Source organism: Zingiber officinale, chromosome 6A (genome assembly GCF_018446385.1).
Source record: "Zingiber officinale cultivar Zhangliang chromosome 6A, Zo_v1.1, whole genome shotgun sequence".
Taxonomy (NCBI): Eukaryota; Viridiplantae; Streptophyta; class Magnoliopsida; order Zingiberales; family Zingiberaceae; genus Zingiber; species Zingiber officinale.
In genome coordinates, this window is record NC_055997.1 from 70,101,282 (window position 1) to 70,124,315 (window position 23,034).

Consider the following 23,034-nt stretch of genomic DNA (forward strand, 5'->3'; position numbering starts at 1 on the left):
ATGAGTGTCTCTTCATCTATCCAAGGAATATAAAGAGATATATGTCTCTTCACCTCTCCAAGGAATATGAATAGATGAGTGTTTCTTCATCTATATGAAGAGATGAGCGTCTCTCAAATTAAATCTAGTCATTTTCTTTCTTCCATCTTGGCTCCCTAGATATTAGACCTTTTCTAAAATATAATAATGTGAGTCCATCATAATCTTATTAATGATAATATTTGATCATATCAAACTTTAGATGTCAATTAACTATTTGATCAATCACATCAAACTTTATTTGCTAAATTCAACAACTTGAATTTGACTTTCACAACGGGAAATAAGGAAACCAATACATGTATGCCCCTCAATAGTTCAAGGATACAAGTAGCCTTGGGTTAACAACTTTTTATGATTCAGGACTATATCATCCTTTATATGGGCATACCCTTAATAGTCTCATCCTATGATTAATTACTTGATTATAGGATGTCATAACTAATTCTGATTAGTATCCAACGAATCATAGTAAGAGCATCTAGCAGCATCATCCCATAACTCTCTAGGTATCACTGAATAGTCTTCGCAAGAATTAGTCGATTATGGTTAACGTATAGTCCGATCCCTTCATCTCATTTATCCCAGTCATATCCATAAACATTGGTACATCGAGGGTTATATATTGATTCAACAATCATGTGATGTATCTTCTAGTTGTTAGAGTTTATACTAAATGCCTAGCTTTTTGTATAAACATTTATAAGAATCACATTTGTCAAATGTCTACATGTAGTTGTTCAATTAATTTATATTGTAGATAACATGGTGTGTGGTGTCACACACAGAAGATCATATTATCAGTTCCTTATAAATTATAAACAGTAGCTCACGACTGAGATGGAAAGGAACAAACCATCAGAACAGTCGTAGTGTAATTAGGTATTAGTTTATCTTGACTATATAATTACACTAGTAGACTTAAAGTGTATTGAGTAGGACCATTGAGGCAGTTTCTTTTTATACTGACTAAATAAAAGAACAAGACCTCAGTTATTATGGAAGTGTGTGCTCTTAATCCTAATATAATGACAAACACATATATTTAATATTTATTTCTTTGACTTATCAAAGGGTGAGATTTAGTTCGATAAATCCAAAGGCCCGATAAGTTGGGAAATGATATTACTTATAGTGTGTGTTGTTGATTATAGAAGGAAACTATGTCCTAGTAATTTAGGTTGATAATGTCCCCAAGAGGAGCTCATAAGGATTGTCATGTTAAACCTTACAGGTGGACTTAGTCCGACATGACGATAAGGTTGAGTGGTACTACTCTTGGACTAAGACATTAATTAAAATGAGTTGTCAGTAACTCAATTAATTAGTGGGCATCCGATATCTTAAACACAGGGAGACTAACACACTCATGATAAGAAGGAGCCCATAATGTAATTTGGGATTGGTGCGGTAGTGTAATAATAACTCTCTAGTGGAATGAGTTATTATTGATAAACTTGAGTTGTGTGTTCGGGGCGAACACGGGATACTCAAGCTCGTCGGGAGGCCAAAACTAATTTCTTCTCTAGGTCCCTGTCGTAGCCTCATTAATGCCTCAAATCCACTCATGAAAATCTCATCTTGGTGTCCAAGAGGGGGGGGCCGACCCAAAGCTTGGTGACCAAGCCAAGGGCCGACCACTATCTTCTTAAAGGAGGCCGACCCCTTGCTTGGTGCCCAAGCAAGAAGGGGGCGACCACATAATTCAAATTAGGAGGGGTGTTTTAAATTTTTAAAATCTTCTCTTTGTAGATATCTACAAGTTTTAAAAAGAGGGATTTTAAAATTATAAAACTTTCCTTATTTGAATTAGGCCACATGGTTTAAAAGAAAGTTTAAAAGTTTTAAAACTTTCCTTTTTTAATCATCCTCATGGTTTTTAGAAAAAAGGAAGAGAGTTTTAAATTTGAAACTTTCCTTTTTTGTAACCATATTAAAAAAAAAAATTAGAAGAGAAGTTTTAAATTTTAAAACTTGATTTTAATTTTTAAAACTTTCCTATTTTAACATCCACATTAGGAAATTAAAAGAGAGCTTGTAAAATTTTATAAGAGCTTTTCTTCTTTGCTTATAAAATTTTTACAAGATTTTTTTTCTTCCTCTTTTTAGGGTCGGCCACCCTTGCTTAGTGCCCAAGCAAGGGGCCGGCCAATCAATTAAATCAATCAAGAGGAGAAAAAAGGAATTAAAAAGGAGGAAAGGAAAAACAAGAGAAAGATTTTAATCTTTTGTAAAAATCTTTCCTTATTTACCTTGGACAAGAATTATAAAAGAAGGGAGGAGAGGCCTCATGAAGGATGCTATTCTTTTCTCTCTTCTCTCTAATCTTCTCCTAAGGGCCGACCCTTTGCTTCTCTTCATGCTAGGGCTGGCCACCTCTTGTGGTTGTTTTGTGTGGTCGAATACAAAGAGAAGGAGAAGAAGAAGAGAAGTAGGGATTGCATCAACTCTTGTTCGCTTGCTTGTGCTCTCTCTTGTGGCGGCCCTCTCCTTTTTCCTTTCCCCTTGCTCTCTTTTGTTCCTTGGTGGTGGTGGTGGCCGAAACTTAGAGAAGGAGGAGGAGTCTTTGTGGTGGTGTTCATCTTGGAGGATCGTCGCCCACACGATGCCTAAGAGGAGGCGAGGAATATGACAGAAGATCTCGAGGTTATTAGCATACAAAGAAAAGGTATAACTAGTAATTATTTTCCGCATCATGCTAGTTAGTTTTCCTTTGTATGAATTCCAAACACAAGAGGCATATGATTCTAGAATTTCGAATTTGTGATTCGAGTTTGTGTTTTTTTTTTTTCCAAATTTGTGATTCGATTGTTCCTTTTGGTTAAACCTAGAGTTATATAAGGAAATTAAATATTAGCTTTCCTTAAAAGGCTTTGTCTAGGCGGTGGTGGATGATCCCATATCCAAGAAGGACTAGTGCCTTGCCATGCAATCCTGGAAACCAATTTTGAAAATTAATATTTAATTAAATTTATAACATAAGTGGATTTGGATCAATAATATTAAGCATCGTTTGCGATCCAAATCTAAATCATTAAAAACAGATAAGTTAAATTTGGAATCAATAATGTTAAGTTCTGTTTGCGATTCCTAATTTAATTTCTAAAGAACACAATAGGTTGTTTAGGAAAGGTTCGACACTTGCACAAAAATTTTGTACAGTGGAGTCGGTACGATCTTTCTAGGACCAACCAACAATTGGTATCAGAGCTAGGGTTTGCCTCTGTGTGTTTTGGTTTTCAGTTAATTATGCACATGTCATACATAATTTAGGCAGGATAATAGTAGGATGTGCTAACTTTGTGATTGCAGGCTCCAACTATTATGACTTATAGATATTGTGTGTGATTGGACCCTTGGACATGCCAAGGGCATTTTATTGTGTGTGGATGATTGTATTTAACTAATATAGTAGGAGCTATATTAGCCCTAGGATTTTACATTTATGTTCGATCTAGACTTGATGTACATTCCCTTATGGAATATAGGATCGATGTATGTAAAATTTAATTTTATTTTCGCGGATCGTATCCTTGCAAGGCATGGCGCTATTGAGGACCAGAGGCACAACAAAAAAAGGAAGCTCAATGGACCTGACGACATGAACCCTAGGGCAAGAGCACACAAAGTACAGTGATGACAAAGCCATAATAGTTGGAAAAATAATTTCCATATTTATTGCTTTTATTTACTATGTGTGTTCGCTAGGATAAAATTCCTCACCTTAAATAACTAAGTGGGAGAGGAATTTTTTAAATAAATTCCACGATCTCCATTACTGGTTTGTAAGTGATGCAAACAAATTTGTGCGTTGGCTCTGAGTGCCTTCCTCCATATCGGATGTGTTTGTTTGCAGACCACTAGATCAAACTTCCATTTTGGATGATTATAGGAAATTAATTAGGAGCGTGCGATCTTTCCCATCGGAAGGGCACAATCTTATTTAATGGACTAAGTATCAAGTAATGGTATATACTTAGGCACATTTAATAGTATCCTCCCCATCGGAGTCACTACTATTATTTGTGTGACCGAAGGAAAACCAACTATTAATTTGTCATAACGATAAATTGACAAGATAATAAAATTAAAACCCCCTCTTATAAATGTTGAGTTTTTGTATACATCCACACTATCGTGGCATACAAAATTCACAGTGTTTGAGGTAATTTTATTTGTCAAGTTGACAAGATAATAAAATTAATGGGTAAACCCCTCTTACAAATGTTTGGATTTGTATACGTCCACACTATCGTGGCATACAAACTTCACGGTGTTTGAGGTAATTTTATTTGTCATAAAGATAGGTTGACAAAGTTATTAATGGGTAAAACCCCTCTTACAAATGTTTGATTTTGTATACGTCCACACTATCATGGCATGCAAAATTCCCGTTGTTAGAGGTGTTAGTCAGTTTAAATGATATTGTTTTGAGGAATCAATATTATTTTAAATTCAAAGTTTTGACCAAATATTTGATCAGAGATAGACCAACTATTAATTTTATTTGTCATAAAGTTAGGTTGACGAGATAATAAAATTAATGGATAAAATCTCCTCTTTGATTTTGTATACGTCTATACTATCGTGACATACAAAATTCACGGGGATTTTAAGGTGTTGATCTTGACCAAATATTCACGTGGATTCACGGGGATTTTGCAACTAGGAAACTCCTTTTCTAAAGAACATCTTACAACTCTAATTAGAGACTTCATACACTATAGAACAATATATTACATAAGATATCCACACCCACGGATGTGTGGTTAATCCTTGACTATAATACACTAACTCCTATATATTTTGTTACTACACCCAATTTCACCACCTGATGACCCTAATGGAGTTGGTAAATGAGTCAAAGTATAACCCAACATATAGAGTCTCAGTATTGTCTCGGGTCACAAAGACTATTAGTGTACAACCACAACCAAAGACTTTTCTACTTGATAAATGATAACCACTTGGAAAGTCTGTATGAGAGTTGTTCGATGAACTCATCGTATAAACACCCATCTATATGTTTGAACATCTCTATGTTCTTACTAATGAAATATCGTACACTACATTACAGATGCTAGTCTCTAACTCGAGTGACCTTTTATCCTTATTTATTAGGCAACCTAATTAACTAGGAACATGTTTAGAATATCTAGTGAATATTTATATATTTTATAATGGTCATCATATGTACCACCCCATCTCACTATAATATATTCAAGTATTTTATCTATGCATGCATGGGTTGAAAGATAATGTAAATGCCATACTATATTGAATTATATTAAAATAAAGGATGTTTATTTATACGAGTCAATAAAGCCCTACTCAATAGTTCTCTTGTAGGGCACCTACTCTAACAGGTATTTCCCTCTAATTCTCCCCTTGTCTCAATTCACTGTGGCTATCGGAGTCAAGCACTACCGCGCCAGGTAGTGCTCGACGGACATTGAGAACTACAATGCACGGTAGTGCTTGGTTGTGCCCGACAGTGCTTGGTCGTGCCCGATAGCGCTCGGTTGTGCCCATAGTGTACGATAGACCCTGGTAGTGCTCGACCATAGTAGGCAATGTTTGTCCACACTCGACAATGTTCGACCACACCTAGTAATGCTCAGCCACACCCGATATTGCTTGGTTGCACCCGATAGTGCTTGGAGGCACCCGACAATGCTCAGCCGCACCCGACAGTGCTTGACCACCATTGAGCAGTGCTTGGCTTCTGGCCGATAGTGCTTTACCGCTGGTCGGCTATGCTCGACCGCTACCGAGCAGTGCTTGGCGATTAGGACTTTCACCATCACCATGATGGTTACCATTGATAGCGACTATTGGCACATGGGTTAAGTTGCTCATTTGATTTAATTTTTTTCCTTTCAAAATTGAATTTTAATTGATTTCTTCTTTTTGAATTAATCGAACTTCCTTAGGAGTGCTCGATGAACATGTTGAGAACCAAGATATTGTTGTCATTTTAGATACTTAATACGCTTGGTTAGATAAGTTGATTTTTGAAAGTTATGTTTTTTGTTCTTTCTTTTTGCAATTGTCTAGTTAATTCCTATTGTAGAGCCGAGTGTAGTATCAAAGCCAAGAATTAGAAACCAGTAGTTTTGGCATTAGATCAATGTACGAGTAAGGTCGGTAAGCGAAAAACTTGAAGTATAAAAGTGCTAAGAATGTCAACTTTAGTTGGTGAATACATGCTTTCTTATCATATATTCGTAACAACTCTTTATGTTTGTGGTTATCTCTGAACCATGTAAACGAACATGTTAGCGATTTGTGCTTTTTTTATTGTCTTTAGCTTGCTTATTTTGTATTATTCCGCTACACAAATTAATGAATACATAGGAAATGATAATTTAGGGTTAACGTCTATTCAACCCCCTTTCTAGACGGTTACAAGATCTCCAACAATTGGTATCAGAGCAAGGACGCTCTCCTTTGGACTAACGCCAAGGAAACAAGGATGACTGGTTTGATTGAACCGCCAAAGTTTGAAGGCGGAGGCTTATGGGACATCACCTATTAGATGATGAAGATGGAGGTCTTCTTCAACACGGATTAGGGAACCATGATGGTGGTCAAGGAGCCGTTTAAAGTCTCGAAGGACAAGAAAGGGAAGAAGCTCCGACCACGTCATTGGACAGAGGAGCAAACCTCATGATCAAAGGAAAATGATAAGATAATATCGATTTTAATCGATATTTTGCCACCTAATGTGATAAGTGATGTAGGTGAATACGAGAATGCCCACGAATTGTGGAGCAAAGTAAAGAAAGTTCTAGGCAAAGAACTTATACCTACACAAGAAGAAGAAGAGTCCAAGGAAATGAGTTTAATTGCTCAAGGAGAGGAGGTGGAGAAACTGAAAGTTGAGTCATGCTCAACATCCGAGGAGGAGAAGGAGGATGAGGAAGTATCATCTACATCCTCAAGAATTGAAGAAGATTCCAAGACAAGTGAAGAAGAAGAAGAAGAAGTCTTGGAAACCAACTTAGTGAGCGTCTCCACTGAAGTAAAGTCAAAGAACCACATCATTTGCTTCGGGTGCAATGAAAAGGGACACTACAAGAGTAGGTGTCCAATGGGTAAGGAGAATGTAACTCCTAAACCCAATCAAGTTATTTTAAATACTAACATGGGTTGCAGGGATGAAGAAACCCATGGAAGGAGATCACGTATTATATGCTTCACATGTGGAGAGAAGGGCCGCTGCCACACCAAATACCCTAAGAAGAGGGAGATCAAGAAGCTAGCACATTTAAAGAAATGGGAGAAGAAGAGAAGCTCAAGTCAAGGGGGAGCTTTAAGGGTAAGGGAGGTATACCCTAATTTGAAGTGTAATTCAAATTTAAATTCTTATGCTCCCATGCATGCTAGAAATAACTTTCATTATTTACCCATGCAAAATTTTAGCTTTAGGTATCATGATAGAGATAGAGTCAATGTAGATCATAACCCTAAGAGATTCATTCATGATAACTCTAGAAATGGTAGACCTAAGGAGAACCAAGGCATTAATCCCAAGAATGGGAGACACATGCCTAGGAAGGGTAGGTCTAGGAATGCCCAATGTGGGTAAATTAACTCTAGGATTAGGAACCTAGAAAGGGAGAATCAAGCTTTGAAGGCAAAGCTTGATCAATTGGAGAAAACCCTAGCAAGATTCAATGTTGGATCTAGGGGGTTAAGTATGGTGTTGGGTAGCCAAAGATCCAACAATGATAGATTGAGTTTGGGAGACCGATTTAATGTCTTCAAGGCTAAGGAAAAATCTTATGCTAAGGTTGTATATGACTATAGCAAGAAGAAGTCAATAAATGACAAGGGAAAGCCATTTAAAGGTAAGAAGAAGTTAACCAAGGACAAGGTGTTCAAGGTAAAAAAGGTTATGTTTGTAGGCCATGTGTCACCGGAGGTGCACCGATGTGGCCTAGCAATTATGGATGAGTCACCTAGGGAGGTGACTATGATTAAGAGCTCTAGGGGGAGCTCGAAGAGTCAATTTGAGACCCATGAAAAATGGATCTCAAGTGAATTTTACTGGGAGTCTAGAGGAGCCATGGAATGTGCCAATTGGTTTGGAGACAGACTTGAGTCTCAAACCTAGGGATTTGACACAATTAGTTTGTATTTCATGCAAGAAATATGGCATTAGGGTCATATAGCATGATAATTAGTTTTGGATGTATAGATGCCATATAAATCAATGTTAGGGATACATTGTGGGTAAGTATGGGCAAATACATCAAGAGGAAGCCAAAACTAGGACTTTAGGTCAAGGTTCAATTGAACCATTTAGCTAATTTTAGATTTTATGTTAATCTTGAGATTGGTGATAGATACATTTTGTAATAAAATGTTTCCAAGTAGACATTAGTACAATAGACCTCCCCACAAAATTTATAAATTTTTAGAGGTCTATGGAATTTCTGTTACATTTCTGAAGTTGGTCAGACAAGGTTGATTTTTTACATAAATAGGGTACCAGTCAACTGGTATAGACACCATTCGATTGATAATAGTGGTTTTAAGGACATAATATCTCTGTAAGCTCATTTTGATGGGTACTAGTCAACTGGTGTAGATACCAGTCGATTGGTAACAGTGAATTTCGAATACAGAGGGCTCTGTGAGTCGAAATCAAAGGGGGCAGTCGATTGGTTCTTGGGGGCAGTCAACTTGTACCAACCTGAAAGTATTTTTTAGTGCTGATTTTAACTATGTCAACTCATTCAGATGTATGGGATCCATGGGGGATAAATACATGAGTTTATGGTCAGTTTGGATGATAAGTTTTCAACAATTGGGATATTGTTTGAGAGTTTTTTAAATGTTAGGCAAAGGGGGAGAAGTAAGGTTTAGTTGGGAAAACCTTTAGTGCCTTTCTATAAGGGGAGCCTTGTGATAAGTTCTTAAAAATTCCTATGAGAAAATCCCTACAATTGGGATATTCTAGCTCATTGGGGAGCTTAGGTGTTAGGGGGCCTTGTGATAGGTTCTTAAAAATCCCTGTGAGAAAATCCTAGCTCATTGGGGAGCTTAGGTGTTGGGGGAGCCTTGTGATAGGAGGTTCTAATGCATGTTCATTCGGAAGTGTAAGTCCAAGTGTGTAGCCTTGACAATGTAAGTCCATTCCGAGGTATAAGTCCAAGTGAGTAGCCTTGGCAACGTAAGTTTATTCGGTGGTGTAAGTCCAAGTGTGTAGACTTGGCAACATAAGTCCATTTGTTATTAGCATTGTTATTTGCTATTTGTTTTCCCTAACTTAAACGTATTGTCAAACATCAAAAAGGGGAAGATTGTTGGAGCAATCCCAATGGTCCGGTGTGACCATGTATTTTGATGTTTGGGCAAAGAGTTTAAGTTAGGTTTACTCTTGTTATTTGATATATGCATGTGAGTGTGCAGGTTTGCAAGATGCACATATGACTCAGCTTGATGGCTTTGGGTCCGTGAAGGATGGAGAATCCGAGGGACTGTGGACCAGGCAGCAAGGACAATGGCCGAGGGAAGCGACTCGAGGCATACACGAAGGATGACATTGGGGACAAGCCACGGGCTTGGATGCATCCGAGGGATGAGAGCCAAAGGAAGTAGGCATGAAGGCAAGAGGTCAAGGCTGCAAAGAAAAGTCAAGTGAGTTGTGAGAGTACGAGTACATAAGAGATTGTACTCAGGGAAAAATCTAGGGGGGAGGGGGGGTTACTGCAGTAGTGAACGAACACTGTAGCAGTTAGCGACACTATAGTAGTTAACAGCACTATAGCAGTCGACTGGTGCACTATAGCAGTCAACTGGTGCACTATAGCAGTCGACTGGTACATTGTAGTAGTGGACTGGTAGAGACCCGTTGGCCAGGCACCAATCAACTGGTGCATACATCAGTCGACTGGTAACGGTAAAATAGTAGGGATGCTTTCTTCTAAGCTCTATAAGAAAGAGCTTGGGATGGCCGACCAAGGTGATGAAATTGGACTTGGTTAAAGTCTAATTAGTAGTTACTAAGTGCTCAAGATTTCCTTTGTGTCCAAGCGTTCTTGGTGAGTGTTGTGGTGAGGTTTCTCCACCCATAAGGAGGTTTAAGCTAGCCGGAGTTTCCGGGGACTAATCCACCAACAGATTGAGGGATCGTCCACCTTATGGACAGCCATGGAATAGGAACAAATTATCTCTGAACCACATAAACAAACGTGTTAGCAGTTTGTGCTTTCCTTATTATCTTTAGCTTGCTTGTTTTGTATTATTCCACTGCACAAACTAACGAATACGTAGGAAGCGATAATTTGGGGTCAACATCTATTCAACCCCCCTTCTAGCCGGCCGCAAGATCCCCAACCATACTCTCTGTGTGCGCTCAGTCGGGGAAGGTTGACTGAGTGAGCATAAAAGCACTTAGCATCATACAGGGTTCTTAGGATATGATCAGTCGAGCGAAGGTCATGTTTTGATGCACATTCCTATATTTTATGCATGCTTTATCTATGCATTTTCATACTCCTTGCTTTACTTTCAACATATTTACTTTTTTTTGTTCGGAGATATGCTCTTGTGTATTTTCTGTCTATAGGAGTCAAATTTGGAGAGGAAATGATGTTCATGGCGAATCTAATCAAAAAACAAAGGAAGTCAACGCTAGCCAGGTGTGCCACACACTGCCCAAGGAACAGAAAGGAAAATGATCTTGGCCGTGTGGAGAAGACCGGGTGTGTAACATCAGTAGAAGAGGGGGCTGACATGGACGTGTGGTTTCACACGACCGTGTCACTTTTGAAGCAGAATCAAAACATGGCCGTGCAGATCTACACGGCCATGTAACCTTTCCAAAAGCCAAGCATTGCCAGGTCGTGTGTGACACACGGCGGTGTAACTTGTACAGAGGCCATGATTGGCACGCCCGTTTGTACCACACGGCCGTGTGAGCCATCCAGAGATGAAGCATGGCACGACCACGCGAATCTCATACGGTCGTGTGACTCTGGCCAAGAGCTAAGTAGTCAAGGTCATGTGAAGTTCACACGACTGTGACACGGGTCGTGTGGCGCCCAAATTTCCTGCCCTATATAAAGGGCTTCTTCCTCTTTGAAAGGGGGAGGCTCTCCCTCTGGGGTGGGGGGATCCAATCTAAAGGTTTTTCTCCATCTTTTAGGTGTTGATCCGGTGATGTAAAGACGTCTCCATTCCCGATTCGACTCCGGTTGCAAGGATTGGTTCCGAAGATTACTCGTCGTCTCTAGATAAGCATTTCTTTTCTATCTTCTTGATTTGGATTGAAATATTTATGATCTTCTTGTTTTCAGATCTTTTCCTTTGTTTCATGGAGTAGAATTTCTTGTTCTAGGCTGGAGGGAGTATTTTTGATGTGAATTGATGTAAGATTTCAAAGATTTGCTAACTTCTTGTTTCATTGATGTTGTTATATTTTGTATCAATTCAATCTTGTATGGATTGTTGTGTTTGGATCTAATTATCATTCTTGATTATATATTTATATAACTTGTGGATCTTGTAGAAGAATTCTCTAGATTGTTTGACCGAGGGGCGTCGTGACAGGGCTGCCCCGTTAACGGACATCTTGGGGATCACCTTGAAGGGTGGAGCAAGAATCTACAAAGAAGTGGGATAGATAGATGAGTTGTTCACTATATCTTGATATGAATTGATTAGTGATGTGTTTTTATGTTGTATGACCGAGGGGTGTCGTGATAGGGCCTGCCCCGCTAACGGACTTCATAGGGATCATAACTATTTAATAGCTTAAGGTGTTGATATAAGTCTCTTGCCGGTGTTTTCTGCAGGAGATAACCGACGACTTCTTACAAATACATGACAATTGAGGAGATAATTGGTAAATCATATTACATTGATAAGTATCACAAAGAAACCAAATCTCCTAGAACTTTCATAAAACCTAGTTTCTGCATTACTTTTCTATTTCTATTTTCTAGTTGCTTCTTAGTATGTATAATTCCTAGTTGATTGTTTAGCAAATTCACTTTGAGATATCTTTAGTGGTTATAACCAGTCTCTGTGGATATGATATCTTTTTATTACTGACGATGAAACTGTGCACTTACGGTTGCGTAACAAGTTTTTGGCGCCATTATCGGGGACTGCGTCTATAACATTAGAGATTATCATTTGAGTTAGACTAAACTTTTCTTTTCTTTTCTCACATCTAACTTGTAACTAGTTTTGTAATTCTATTCTGCAATTTTTCTTTGCATTCTTTATTCTTTTTGTTTGTGAATCAAATTCTGTGATTTTGTTATTGTATGCGAAGATCTAACTTTATAGGTGATCTACTACCTTTTGATCCTGAAATTGATAAAACTTTTCATAAAAAGAAAGCCTCGCAAAGACATCCAAAAGAACAAGTACATCCAAATATGGTATTCAGATCATTGAAAGATTATGGAGCTCCAAAGTCCGTCCTAGAATTAGGGCTGATTGTTCATCCAAATATTCAAGTGAAGAATTTTATGATTAGACCATCCTTTATCTCAAAGATTCAGCCAGATCAGTTTGGGGAATTAGAATTGGAGAACCCTTATTCACATCTCATGTAATTCCACAGATATTGTAATACATTGAAATATGAGGAGGTTTCATCTGATGCTATACGATTATTGGTTTTTTCCTTTCAGTCTCAAGGATGCTGCGAAGAGATGGTTTAATACTTTGCAACCTCAGAGTATCAGAATTGGGATGAGTAAGAGCAGAGATTTTTGAACAATTATTTTTCACCACAAAAGACTATACATTTGAGAAATCAAATTTTGAACTTTATGCAACTTGTCGGGGAGGAATTACATCAAGCCTAGGAGAGATATTTATCTCTTCTACATTTATGCCCACATCATGGTATCGAGAAATGGTTAATTGTACACTTATTCTATGTTGGGCTTTCTTTCAGAAGTAAGAGTCAGTTAGATTTAGCATCTAGAGGATCTTTCATGAAGAGAAGCTTGGATGAAGCATATGAGATAATCTACAGGATAGCATCAAATCTTAATGATTGGTCAGGGCAAAATTTAACAACTCTCTCATTTAGTGTATGTGAAGATAAAGAAAAATAAAGTGACAAGGAAAATAAGCAAGAATGTGTAAATGAGCTTGAAAGAGGCATCACTTTGAATCAAAAAGATTTCCAAGATTTATTTCCTTGGTGTTGTGAATCTCTATCAAAAATGTTTGGCAAAGAGATATCTTCAAATGAACCTTTTGAAAAGGTGGAATGTCTAAATGTTTATGAAGATATTTATGAGGAAAATAAAGAGATGGTATTGGAAACCGAGGAGAATCTAGAAGAAGAATATCCAGAAGAAGAAATAAAGTTGCTAGAGCAAGACTTAACTTTGCCAAAAATTATTCCTCCACAGCTTGAGTTAAAGCCATTGCCACCCAACCTCAAATATGTATTCCTTGGACCGAATTCCACATTTTCAGTCATAATCAATGCAAATTTAACCGAGCTAGAAAAACAAAGATTGCTTAAAGAGTTAAGGTTGCATAGAAAAGCAATTGGGTACACTATTGATGATATTAAAGGTATTAATCCTTTTCTTTGCATGCATAGAATCTTACTTGAAGAAGGATATAAAAATTCAATTGAACATCAAAGGAGGTTGAACCCAAATTTGAAAGAGGTGGTGAAGAAAGAAGTGCTTAAACTTCTTGATGCTGAGATCATTTATCCTATTTAGATAGTGAATGGGTGAATCCAATGCATGTAGTTCCAAAGAAATGAGGGATGACTATAATCAGGAATGAGAATAATAAATTAGTCCCAACACGAACAGTAACAAGGTAGCGAATATGTATTGACTATAGGAAATTAAATAAAAAAACTACGAAGGATCATTTTCCTTTATCATTTATTGATGAGATGCTTGAAAAATTGGTAAAATACTCATATTTTTGTTATTTGGATGGTTATTCAGGATTCTTCCAAATTCCAATTCACCCTCAAGATCAAGAGAAGACTACTTTTACATGTCCCTACAGAACTTTCGCTTATCGTCGTATGCCATTTGGACTTTGTAATGCTCTGACTACATTTCAAAAGTGCATGATGACAATTTTTTTAGATTTAATAGAGAAAATCATGGAAGTATTTATGGATGATTTCTTAGTTTATGGAAATAATTTTGATACTTGTTTACTAAATCTTTCTATGATTCTTTAACGGTGTGAAGATGTAAACTTGGTGTTAAATTGGAAAAATGTCACTTCATGGTTAAAGAAGGAATTGTTTCGGGACACAAGATATCAGAGCATGGGATTGAAGTAGAGCAAGCTAAGGTAGAAGTAATAGAGAAGTTACCCCTGTCGATTAATGTAAAAGGAGTAAGGAGTTTCTTGGGGCATGCTGGATTCTATAGACGCTTCATTAAGGATTTCTCAAAAATTGCTAAGCCACTTACAAATTTGTTGAATAAAGTTGTTGAATTCTGTTTTGATGATGATTGTATGGAGGCTTTCAAAAAGATTAAAAGTGCCCTTATCTCATCTCTAGTAATCCAAGCACCAAATTGGGAGCTCACATTTGAGATTATGTGTGATGCTAGTGATTTTGCAGTAGGTGCAGTTTTAAGGCAAAGGAAGAACAAGGTTTTACATGCAATTTACTATTCAAGCAAGACACTAGATGCAGATCAAGTAAACTATTCCACTACAGAAAAGGAATTCCTAGCAGTAATTTTTGCATTTGATAAGTTCAAATCTTATCTAGTTGGTTCAAAAGTGATAGTTTATACTAATCATGCGGTCATTCGATATTTACTAGATAAGAAGGATGCTAAACCACGACTTATCAGATGGATCTTACTTCTTCAGGAATTCAATTTAGAAATCAGAGATAAGAAAGTGGCAGAGAATGTAGTGGCGGATCATTTATCTCAAGTATAGTAAAATGGAGAAAATGATGTAGAGTGTGATGTACCTATTGATGATATTTTTTCAGATGAACACCTATTTGCATTGGCATGTGTAAAGACACCTTGGTATGCATACTTTGTTAATTATCTAGAAAGTGGAGTTCTTTCCCCAAATTTCTCTAGACAACCAAAGAAAAAATATCTTTCAGATGTTAAAAATTATATTTGGGATGAACCGCTTCTTTACAAAAAATGTAGTGATGTGATCTATCGAAGATGTGTACCAGAGGAAGAAGTTAAGGATATTTTGTTCTATTGTCATTCTTCATCATATGGAAGACATTTGGGATGTTCAAAGACATCTGCAAAAATTCTACGGGCAGGGCTTTACTGACCTACTTTATTCAAAGATACACGAGAATTTGTGCAATCCTGTGATCAATGCCAAAGGACCAGAAATATCACTAGGAGAAATGAAATGCCACAAAACTACATTCTTGAAGTTTAATTATTTGATGTATGGGGGATATATTTTATGGGACTATTTCCTTCTTAATATGGAAATAGGTTTATTCTGGTGGCGATGGACTATATGTCGAAATAGGTGGAGGCAATAGCTTCTCCTACAAGTGATGCAAAAATATTTATCAAAATATTTAAAAAGATAATCTTCCCATGATTTGGCGTACCCAAGGAAGTCATTAGTGATGGGGGGTCGCAGTTTATAGAAAAACAGTTTGAAAACTTACTCAAGAAATATGGAGTAAATCACAAAGTGACAACACCATACCATCCACAAACTAATGGGCAAGTTGAGATCTCTAATCGTGAAATCAAAGCTATACTAGAGAAAACAGTCTCAACTTCACGCAAAGATTGGTCATTGAAGTTAGAAGATGTTTTATGGGCATATTGTACTACCTACAAAACTCCTATTGATATGACTCCATTTCGGTTAGTCTATGGAAAGTCATATCATCTTCCAGTTGAATTGGAACATAAAGCTTATTGGGCAATTACAAAACTTAACATGGATCTCAGGATGGCCGGAGACTTTAAACCATCAATAATTGACCAATCGCACAGACGGCTAGAGACTTTAAACTATAATAGTCGGCCGATTACACAGATGGCTGAAGACTTTAAACCATCATTAGTCGACCAGTTGCATAGACGGTCGAAGACTTTAAACCATCAACAGTTGACCGGTCGCACAGATGGCCGGAGACTATAAACCATCAACAGTCGATCGGTCACACAAATGGTCGGAGACTTTAAACCATCAACAGTTAACCGATCATACGGATGGTCGGAGACTTTAAACCATCAACAATCGATCAATGACCTTAAGGGGTGATCATATAAGCGGCCTTAAGGGGTGACCAGAGATTTTAAACCATACAGTCGAGCGGTCGTAGGGACGACTGCATACTTTAAACTATACAAACAATTAGAGGTTTTGCTCGGCATCACAGATTTGGCTAGTTTATCATTCAGCATGGGGATTCATTATAAAATATTCACCAATATCTAATATATTTATTTCACTTAGAGTGAAGCAACTTATCATTCAATTCTAGAAAATTGTCATGAAATATATATATATAATCAGTCTACTTATTATGTTTGGTATCACAAATCCGATCTATTTATTATTCAGCCTAAGAATTTATTATACAAATATTCGGTCTGTCTATTTCGCTCAAAATTATATGCTTGACTGGATTATTAGTCAGCCCAAAAATTCATCATATGTCTGGCTGACTCATTTTTCTCGGGATTATATGTTTAATCGATCTATTACATAGTCTAGGAATTCATTATAAACTCTGCTTATAATATGTTCGGCTGACTCATTTCACTCGAGATTATATGTTTGATCGATCTATTATGTAGTTTAGAAATTCATTATAAACTCACCTTATAGTATGCCTAGCTGACTCATTTCGCTCGGGATTATATGTCCTATCGATCTATTATGCAATTCGAAAATTCATTATAAACTCTGCTTATAGTATGTCTGGCTGACTCATTTCGCTCGGGATCATATGTCCGATCGATCTATTACGCAGTTAAGAAATTCATTATAAACTCTGCTTATAGTATATCTGGCTGACCTATTTCACTCGGAATTATATGCCCAATCAATCTATTAAGTAATCTAGGAATTCATTATAAACTCTGCTTATAATATGTCTGGCTCATTCATTTCGCTCGGGATTGCATGTCCGATCGATCTATTATGTAATCCAAAAATTCATTATAAACTCTGCTTATAGTATGTCCGACTGACTCATTTTGCTCGGGATTACATGTTCGATCTATTATGTATTTTAGGAATTCATTATCAACTCTGCTTATATTATATCTAGCTTGCTTATTTCACTTGGACTTATATAATCGTCCAGTCTATCGTTGAATTTGGTTTGTTTGTACCGTGCAGTGTTATATGCTAGGATGATTCATAATTCAGGCAAAGAAGTCATCATTAAATACTTATATAATATTGGGACTGTTTACTCCACCTCGTGATTTATATCTATCTTGGGCATTATTTAATATGGGAACGCTATAAGTGACTATTTTTTCAATAGTCAAATATTCATGATATTTCTATATTATAAAGAGTTTCTCCATGAAATTTCTCTATAGAGCATATGCTATAAAAATACATGGAATTACATAAGATAGCCAGGTACTTACTAATTTCTACTGGTGTATAATGTTTTATCATCATTTTGAATAGCAAGTAAATATTATAAAAATATGGTACAAGAATACATACTCACTCAAATTTACTTAAGAATTCTTTCGGCAGCTCCTTATTGAGTCATCGGCAATTTATAAAGAGAGGAGGGGGCTCCCTTCATAAGTATCTTCCCTCCCTTAATTGTTGAACAACCCCCTCAACTGAGTGAGTGAGAGCCCCTACAATATGTCTGGCATATTCTTCGCTAAATTTGTGGGAGTCTAAATAGGATCTTTGTTTGTGCTGCCATCGTTCCTCCTCACTTTCCTTGTACGTCTGAAGTTCAGACTGAAGGTTGTCCTTCTCAACTTTAAGAGCAGCTTGTTCTACTCTGGAACGTTTTAGCTCATCTAGTAAGGAGTTTATTTCTGAATCTTAGGCTCTTAATTTCTCCTGTTGTTGTAGTAATAAAAAATTTTTGGTGGCCAACTCTGGAGCTAGTTCAGGAGATCTAGAGCTAGGAGATGGTTCTAGCCTTTCTAAAAATGCAGTTTTTAAGCTAAATCTAGAAGAGCCTTATCTTTTAGAATCTTCTTCACTCGAAATTGAGATTCACTCTTTTGTAGTTGATGTTCCAAGATTTCCTTCTTAGTCTCTTGAGTCTATAATGATTGGTGATAACCTTATAGAGTTTCCTCTAGTCTAGTGATAAGCTTGACTGTGAATTTATTTTCCCTTGTAATTGAACAATTTCATCATTGGGAATAGCAGGATTAGCATGTAGTTCTTCTACTCTATCTTTTAAAATCTTGTTAGTTCTCTCCAAATCCATGACTAGCTAACCTAAATGTAAGTTTGAAGCATAAAACTAGATAAAATAATAATAGAATCATATCTTGCAGTAATAAGTTAACAGAATCTAATTAAAGACTTACGACAGTAGCATTACAGTTGTGTTCGTCAGCACGCTCAACAATTATGCTACTTCGCATTTGTTTTTATGCTTGTAGCCATGGTTCAATTAATGGACCTTTTAACTTGAGTATCCCATAAGATGGAGGGGAGGTATAATTTATCCCTGGGTGAGAAGGTAACCCATGGGATTGTTTAAAGAGGCATGGAGGGCTAGTAGAAGTTGCAGACCCTGGAGGAGGAGCAAGGGAAAGATCAGGCTATTGTGAGGGAGCAAAAGATGATTAGGCGGGGGATGCTGGCTTGACTAATTCAGGACTCTATTAATATGCCGGTCATTTAGATCTCGGGCTAGCAGATCACCTACAAGGGTCTGCCTTGCGCGAGATTTAGTTGGAGAATGAGCCAAAGTTGGTAAATAAATTGGTGAAGGGGCATTTGAGGTTGTCTCAATAGAAGGAAGAACTGGAGGAAGTGCACGAGACATAGGTATAAGAAGGTCAGGCCTCATCATATCAAGTGGAAAATGAGAATGACTGCATGTTGAGGATGCAAGCTCTTTACCTCGGTCATAAGAAATTTTGGCCACAGTGATGGAAATTTGTTTGACGTTGGAAAATGTGAGTAACTTTGGGCCTGAAGCTTCCGTTTGGGGGTTTTTTTTGCACCTGACGACAAAAGGAGTATCTTGTCATGAGGAGCCGGAAGATGGTTCTCGTGTTGGCTTGACTGAGGAAAGTAAAACAAGGGAGGAAGAAGGTTGATTAAGACAATGCTCCCTCAATAAGTCCTCTTCCAGTTTGATCAAAACTGCTCTTGTTAGTCGAGTATTCTTATATAAAAAGACTGGGATAATAGGCTCAGCTAGGAAAATGAGTGAGGGTTAAAAAATCGTATAATAAATGATAAAAAAAATAGCAAACAGACATTTATAAGGAAAGCGAGCTTACAAAAGGAGGCACTCAATTCTATGTTGGTTGGACTGAGGCCAAAAGTAGATAGTAAACCTTCTACGATCAACATGGACAAGTTAAACTTGGCACCTTTTAGTTTTCCCATAGAAGCACGGAAGGAAGGATCCCTGGAGATATTGCCCAAGTTGGGAACGGGAGGAAGGTCTTGACGCCAGTTTACAAGATAAAGTGGAGGAAAGGGAAGGCGTATGAGTAGTATTTGCCTCTCCATTCCCCTTGGAGAGAAACCCTATTGAATCGAATGACCTTAGGACATACTTGAAATTTGAACAGACCATTTTCCATCTGATGGAGATAGAAAAAATGATGGAATAAAGGAGGTGATAAAGGGACATCGAGTAAGTAGAAAGCAATAACAACACCACTCAAGATGTTGAAAGATTGGGGAATAAGTTGGTGTAAAGGAAGATTGAAATAGCGGCTAACATCAACGAAAAAGGGATGTAGAGGAAATCGAAGGCCAAATATGACTTATTCCTTGAAGACCGCAATGCTCTCTGGTGGAGGACGGTGAGGGTGATCTTTTGGGGTAGGAAGGACTATGTAGCAAGGAATGACATAGTTCGCTTGGAGTTCATAAGCCTCATGGAGGGTGAAGTTTGAAGAACATTGAGTATACCACTCACTATGCCTCTGCATCTTAGAGAGAAAGGATTGTTAATGTCATAAAGGAGAAGAATAGAGAGTCGGGGGAAAGATGATGAAGTCTTAGGGTTTTCTCTAAATATTTATAAGGATTTTTCAAAAAGACTAGTTAAGGGAAACTGTTGGATCCACCGTTGAATTCTAGTAGTGTAAAGGGCGGGATCAACTATGAGCCATTAGATAATCGAGTGAGGCAGTGGATACAGTAACAAAGGTACATATGTAATGTTAGATACACACGTGCCCCCAATAGGAAACCGATGCCGATAATCAATGCAACGAGTCACCGGTGCGATTATCGAGAATAAGTTTAAGTTTTGAAAGTCGGACGGACATTGAATGGTTATAGAAGTTACTAACCTTTAATATTCTCAGATGAATAACACAGATTATAATCTTTATATTCTATAAGTATAGGAATAAGCCTGGCCGGTCGTTAAAAGCCGAGCGGGACCCAAGTCCGGGCGAAAATATACATGGGCAAGGATAAACTCGGTAAGTTGTTAACGGTAGAGCAAACTATTGGCCCGAGCAAGAACAAACTCGGGTGGAAATGAACTTGTTCATATAGTAAGAGTCAAGCGAAAGTTAATTCTAAACAAGGATAGGTATGAGTATGAATAACTATGTTTAGACAGTAAAAAATAAATACATAGTAGATTAAACAAACTTCAAGGAAAAACTAATTTATCTTTGCTTGAGTATCTAAATTCTCATTGGTTAATGTTTGAAAGTTAGTAGTGAATTATATTGGTATTTGAAATATTATCAGGGGTTATGAAAATGCTAGTGTTTTAATTACTGAATGATTCTTTAATACAATGATACATAGGAGATTACATTAGTTTAGGAAATAGGTTAGAAGATCTGTTCCTAAGTAACCTCCTACGATCTAGAAAATTAATAGGAAGTTCAAACACCAAATAGTCCTTCTCCCTTAATTATTCTATAGCCCCTCAACTCCATGAGTAAAGGCCTTAACAATGGATGTAGCGATGGGGTCATTGAAATCAGTTGACTCAAGAAGTATTTTTTTTTCTTTTTTCAAATTGTTCGTCTCCGCCCGCCCGATAAATTGTTAATGCATCCTGGGATGCTTTTATCTCAGCTTCTTTAGTTGAGGTAGTTGCTTGGGCCTTAGCTAAGGATAAATACATAGAGTTTATCTCAACATCCTTGGAGTTTAATTTAGAAGCTTTGACTACTAATTCAGAGGTATAAGTAGCCTTTAGTGTCTGTAGTTGGGTTGATAGTGGAGTAGCCTCTACAACTTGTTTATTTAGCTTTGTTTGCAATTCATCATGAATATTAATCTCTCATTGAAACTGACACTCAAGACCATCTACAGTGATTCTCCATTGGCTTTATTTCTCAGATTCGACTTGAAGTAGTTTTTGAGCCTCTTTCAGTTGTTTAGATAATTCCTTTATTTGTTCAGAGGCCTGAATGGAAGATGATTCATAAATTTGTTGTTTTAGTAGCTCATTCTCTCAGAATAGATCATATAGTTATTGAGCTACATTCATTGTGGTAATCCAGTGCTGTTAAGTACAAGTTGTTAGTAATATGCCAGAATAAGAATAAGATAATTGATGGAAAATTACATTATCTTAGTTTCTTCAAAGGAAAATTTATCTGCTAGTTTAGTGGGAGTCAGTTCATTAAGTTAATGTCGGGTCTCTTCCCAAGTGGTCATTAAAGAACCCCCTAATAATATGGGGAGATTAGAGGAGAGTGTTGATAATGAAGACAGGAAAGTTTGGACAGAGGGCAAGGAGAAAATGAAGAAAGGAGAATCTTGATTTTCTTGTGGGGGTAAGGGGACTTGCTTTTGAAAAGTTAAAACAAAACTAGGGTCCGAGCTTCTACTTGGACCCAAGATATCCTTTAGAGACTGAATGGGCTGTGAGGATGAGAGAATAGGATATAGGGAGGCTAAAGTGGGTTTAGGGGAAGTAGTTTATGTTGGTGCGGTTAGCACTAACGATTTAACCCAGGTTTTGATGAATGACAAATCAGGTTAAGTTAGTTTGTTGTTGTCTAACACTCTGATCGAGTGTGCAGGAGAAGTCCAGACAGGTCGACGGGCTGACCGGATGTCTGGCACGAAACCCGGCTAGGTCGACGGGCTGACCAGATAGCTGGCAAGAAGTCCAAGCGGGTCGACGGGCTGATCAGACACTTGGCAAGAAGTCCAGCTAGGTCGACGAGCTGACCGGATAGCTGGCAAGAAGTCCAGACGGGTCGAAGGGCTGACCGGACGTCTGGCAGGTAAGTAAGGTAAGTCACTGGAGGGGAGTGACTGCGAGGACGCGTTCCCAGGAAGGGAACGTTAGGCGTCAATCCGGCTTAGATCCATTTCGGATGTCTAAGTCGAGATCGTGACTAGATTCTGGTCTCAGAAAGACGGAATCTAAGTCATACTATTTGTGCTAATTCATAAATGTGCTAACAATCTATTTTGCAGGATATATATTGCCTCGGACTAACTTTGTTTTGCAGGAAAAGGGAGTTTTCTGGAACAAGGTGGTCCGGGCGCCCGGAGGTCCGGGCGCCCGGAAGGGATCCGGGCGCCCGGAAAGCAAATTATATCCAGGCCAAGTCGTCACCACGTGGAGCATCTCGGTTTGAGCAGCTACGTCACATTCCAGGCGCCCGGAAGGAATCCAGGCGTCCGGAGCAACATATAAAAGAAGCCCCAGGCAGGAGCTTCATAATCATCTTTCACATCTGAGAACTCTGAGATTACTCGCTCTGCTGCTCTGCGCTCCAACGACGCTCACAAAGCTCCGACGACACGTTCCCGCTCTTTTAAATTCCTTGTTTGTCAGAACAGCTTTGTTTTTCTTTTCATTAGCATCTTTTTGTACTTAAATTGTAATTATCC